Source organism: Otolemur garnettii, unplaced genomic scaffold (assembly GCF_000181295.1).
Source record: "Otolemur garnettii isolate 467f Iridium unplaced genomic scaffold, OtoGar3 scaffold00249, whole genome shotgun sequence".
NCBI lineage: Eukaryota > Metazoa > Chordata > Mammalia > Primates > Galagidae > Otolemur > Otolemur garnettii.
In genome coordinates, this window is record NW_003852644.1 from 1183352 (window position 1) to 1188573 (window position 5222).

General features: G+C 52.3%; 1 protein-coding gene across 1 annotated transcript in view; it reads right to left on the reverse strand.

The window, feature by feature from the left end:
- Nucleotides 1-3751, reverse strand: part of DNASE1L1 (deoxyribonuclease 1 like 1) — a 12942-nt gene extending 9191 nt beyond the window's left edge. Inside the window, exon 1 of the mRNA XM_023508467.1 lies at nt 3644-3751. The gene's annotated coding sequence lies outside the window, so the exon portion shown is untranslated. The remainder of the gene's footprint in view (nt 1-3643) is intronic.
- Between the last annotated feature and the right edge of the window lie 1471 nt (nt 3752-5222).

Consider the following 5222-nt stretch of genomic DNA (forward strand, 5'->3'; position numbering starts at 1 on the left):
CCGCCTCCCAAGTAGCTGGGACCACAGGCGCCCGCCACAACGCCTGGCTATTTTTTGGTTGCAGCCGTCATTGTTGTTTGGCAGGACCGGGCTGGGGATTCAAACCCGCCACCTTAGGTGTACGTGGCTGGAGCCTTAGCCGGTTGAGCTATAGGCGCCGAGCCTACTTTTCTTTCAAAAGTTTATTTAGCATCAAAAAGAGATGTCACTTAACACTACGGAACATACATCGAGGCTGGCAGGTCTGAATCTGGCCCAGGCCAGCTAAACAACAATGACAACTGCAACAAAAGATAGCCATGTGTTGTGGTGGGCACCTGCAGTCCCAACTACTTGGGAGGCTGAGGCAAGAGAATTGCTTAAGCCCAGGAGTTTTGGATTGCTGTGAGCTGTGACACCACAGCACTCTACTGAGGGCAACATAGTGAGATTCTGTCTCAAAAAAAATACTTCATTATTTGTGCTTGTAATTGGCTTTCATTTTTACACATGTTGGCAAGAGAAAAAAAAAGCATATGTCTGAAAGATAAAATAACTAAATTCTATGGAAACCTTTAAGATGAAAAGTGAAGATTATGTTAAAAGACTAGATTAGCATATTTAGTAGATTTAGGTTTTCATTTAACACTATTTAATCAAAGTTTTGTTTATTTATTTATTTTAGAGACATCACTGTGTTGCCGAGGCTGGTCTCAAACTCCTGGTGTCAAGCAATCTTCTCACCTCAGCCTCTCAAAGCACTAGGATTACTGGTGTGAGCCAGCCAGCTGGCCTGAGAAAATTTGCTGTGAACAGTACACAGGAGTGGTAGAGACAGGCTATTTCACAACATCTCACAATATAGTCAGTATCTGTCATATGGCTGGTCTCTGTAGAGGCATCCTTTGCTGTCCTCATTGAAGGTATCTTGTGTCTTGAGTTACTCCACCTCTCTCCGTCTCTCTTTGTTTTTTTGAGGCAGAGTCTCACTTTGTTGCCCTCACTTTGTTGTAGAGTGCTTTGGCATCACAGCTCACAGCAACCTCGAACTCTTGGACAAAAGCGATCCTCTTGCCCCAGCCTCCCAAGTAGCTGGGACTACAGGTGCCCTCCACCACAATGCCTGGCTAGTTTGAGAGACTGGGTCTCACTCTTGCTTAGGCTGCTCTGGAGCTCCTGAGCTCAGACAATCCACCCGCCTCAGCTTCCCAGAGTGCTGGGATTACAGGTGTGAGCCACCATGTCCAGCCTACTCCACCCCTCTTGCCCATAAGAATGGTGAGTCTCCTTACTGAGTCCAAGTCCATAACTGTGATCATCAGCATCACTCTGGGCTGGGTAGCTATAGCTGTTATCATAGGAATCATAACTCTGTTCATAATAAGCAGTGCCATATCCATCATCACAGTCATGTTGCTCATAGGTCCCTTGTGTTGGGTGTGGCAGTGGAGGTCTGTACCCAGTTAGGGGGCCTCCTCTTGCTCTGGGAATAAGATTCTTTCTTTCCTTTTTTTTTTTTTTTTTCAGTTTATGGCCAGGGCCTGGTTTGAACCTGCCACCTCCAGTATATGGGGCTAGCGCCCTACTCCTTGAGCCACAGGCACCACCCTCTTTTCTTTTCTTTCTTTCTTTCCCTCCTTCCCTCCCTTCCTCCCTCCTTCCTTCCTTTTCTATCTCTTCTCTCTCTCTCCATCCCTCTCTCTCTCTTTCTTTCAACAGAGTCTCATTCTGTCACCCTGGGTAGAGTGTCCTGGTGTCATAGCTCACAGCAACCTCAAACTCCTTGGCTCAAGCAATCCTCCTGCCTCAGCTTTCCAAGTAGCTGGGACTACAGGCATCCCCTACAATACTTGCCTAGTTTTTCTATTTTTAGTAGAGACAGGGTCTTGCTCTAGCTCAGTCTGGTCTCTGAACTCCTGAGCTCAGATCATCCACTAGCCTCCACATCCCACAGTGCTGGGATTACAGGTGTGAGCCATCTTGCCTGGTGCCTTCTCCTTTTTGACAACTGCAGGACATGTATGAAGGAGGGGTCCAGAGAGTGCCCTGCCATCAGCTTGGAGGGTACTTTTCAGACTCACTCATGGGCTTCTGGGGCCTGGATGTGGGCTCCAGGTGTACAGGCTGTGGCAGCCCAGCGATCCCCGACTCTGGCCGTGCCTTCAGTAGTGGCAGCCAAGTCTGGCAAGTGCCTGGGCGGCAGTGACAGCCACATAGAAGTGGGAACCATGGCCACTGAGCAACCAGCACCAGGGGGCCCCTGCGCTCCAGCCATGAGCAGGGACTGTGGTGACCTCGCCAGTCCATGCCCAGGCAGCTGTGTCCCCGCAACCCGCGTCCCCAGCAGCATGGATCCGGGGACAGACACCGCAAAGGCAAACAAGCTGGGCTGCCAGCCGGGCAGCAGTGACAGTATAGTCCTGATTGCCAGGGCCACCGAGTGCCCCACGTTAGTGGACACCACGCTCCAGACACCTCAGGCATTGCCTGGCAGGCCCTCAGGCGGGGCAGGTGCCCCACTTGACTATCCTGAGGCCATGGGGTGAGCCCTGCCCCATGGGCTCAGGGACATTCAGATGGTTATAACCACCCTTCCATCTACAACTAAAGGAATATCTTTGTGCATATCTCTCTGCCCACTTGTGTCTTGTTTTTGTTTTTTGAGGCAGAGTCTGACTCTGTCACTCAGGTTGGCATGCAGTGGTATCATCATAGCTCACTGCAGCCTCAGACTCCTGGGCTCAAGTGATTGACCTGCTTTAGCCTCCTGAGTAGCTGGGACTAGAGGTGCCTGCCACCACATCCAAGTCATTTTTGAATTTTCTGTAGAGATGGGGTCTCACTATGTTGCCCAGGCTGGTCTCCAATTCCTGGGCTCAAGTGATCCTCCTACCTTGGTCTTCCAAAGTGCTGGGCTTACAGGCATGAGCCACCTCACTCAGTGAGATGTTGTACTTAAAACAGAGTCCCAGTAGTAGAATTGCTAGGTCCAAACATGTATGCATTTAAAATGATGTTAAATCATCCCATTGCAGTGTGTAATGCAGCCTCTTTCCCACATCCTTGTTACCATTGACAAGCCCTTCTTGTTCATCTTGCCAGCTAGACCCTGTCTTTCTGAACATCTCTGGGTTTATCTTTGTCTCAGGTACCCCTGACCTTGTAGGGCTCAGCCCCTCCCTCCACTCCCTGTCTATATCTCTTGCATTCAAAGACATAAGTCCCTGCCTGTTTTAATCTGGCACCCTCTCAACTTCCCCAGGACTTATTTCTGTGTGTCTAAGGCTCTACCTGTCTCTTTGTCTTCCTCGCCTCTCTGTTCTCCCCCTCTTTATCTCCCTGTCACAGTATCTCCCTCCTGGCTGGGCCTGATGACTATTTCTCCCTGAGCACCTGCTCTGTCACTCATGCTAGTTTGGGTTCCCTGCCCTGGGGCCTATTCTGGGATATATGTGGGCATTTGGGAAGTCCTGGGCAGACAAGGGCCACAAGGCCTATAAGCAAGAAGTACAAGAAAGAGCGACTTTTCTTGGCCTCAGCACAGGGCTCAGCTGGGTGGGCTCCCAATACCAGCCTTGACCACAGGAGTGGGGTTCCCCTTCCCTCCCACCACCTCCCAGGCAGTGAGTAACTTCTCTCGTCTCTGCCCAGAGTGCACCCATACCTGCACAGACCAGCTTGTCACCACGTTTGCCTCAGTCTTAGGGGATCACAACACTCCCAAATCGCAGCTCCTGCCTGGTTTGGGACTGGCGGAGAAGAAAAGAGGAAGCAGCCGTCTCCTTACCCAGTCAGCGGAGCTGGGCAGGACGCCCCACCCTTGCGGACCGGCAGGCGTCTGTCCGGCTCCGCCCCGCCGCCCACAACTCCGAGGCCGGCGCCAGGCCCTGCCGGCCCTCCCACCGAGACTCCAGTTTCCCCGCGCGGCGTGGGGCTGGGCTCTGGCCCAGCCGGATGAGGCTGTGGGAGATGACAGACCCGTGAGTCAATAGAGGTTGGCAGGCTGGCCGCCAGCGGCGAGAGAGCAGCACCAGCCCTATAATGAACCTGTGCCAGGGGCACGGTGCTCGCTCAGGCCTGGCGCTTGGCCTCCAGCCCAGGCGGAAGGTACAGGGCCTGGAATGCAGGCCCGACGCAGGGGCGACCCGCGGTGAGCCTGGGCATCCCTGGGGACAAGAGCCTTGTCTCCATGTCCTCAGGCGCTGGCCCCCGGTGTGGCTGCACACCCCTGAGTTAGGCATATTAAGACAAGCTCTCCTGAAACCCAAAGTGAGGGACAGTCTACTACTGTCTTCCCACGGTTGTGGAAGTCAAAGGAAGACTGAGTGAGGAACTGTGCCAGAAAGGGCTGGAAAGCTTGGAGTTTGATGCTTGGTGGAGTCCTGCAGTATTGCTTTTGGCACAATGGGGGATGTGGATGGGGTCTGCAGGCAAGAGGCAGGACCTAATCCACTCAGGTCCTCATGAGATGCAGGACACTGTCCCTGTTGGCGGGACCTGGTCACTAATGGATTGGACGTGATGATGGGCAAAAGGTTGGGAAAAAATTTAAATCAATAAAACTATGGTTTAAAAAATCGCCTGTGGCTCAAGGAGTAAGGTGCCGGCCCCATATACTGGAGGTGGTGGGTTCAACAAAATAGACTTGGGGCGGTGCCTGTCGCTCAGAGGAATAGGGCTTTGGCCCCATATGCCAGAGGTGGTGGGTTCAAACCCAGCCCCAACCAAAAACTTCAAAAAAAAAAAAATAGACTGGCTCGGTGCCTATAGCTCAGCGGCTAAGGTGCCAGCCACATACACCGGAACTGGTGGGTTTGAAGCCGGCCAAGTCCTGCCAAACAACAATGACAACAACAACAAAAATGGCTGGGTGTTGCACGGGTGCCTGTAGTCTCAGCTACTTGGGAGGCTGAGATAAGAGAATAGCTTAAGCCAAAGAGTTTGCTGTGAGCTGTGACGCCACAGCACTGTACCCAGGGTGACATAGTGAGACTACCTCAAAAAAAAAAAAAAAGGGAAAAAAAAAGAGGCTCAGTGCCTGTGGCTCAAGCCACTAAGGCGCCAGCCACATACACCTGAGCTGGTGGGTTCGAATCCAGCCTTGCCAGCCAAAGAACAATGATGGCTGCAACCAAAAAATAGCCAGGTGTTGTGGCAGGCATCTGCAGTCCCAGCTACTTGGGAGGCAGAGGCAGGAGAATCGCTTGAGCCCAGGACTTGGAGGTTGCTGTGAGCTGTGATGG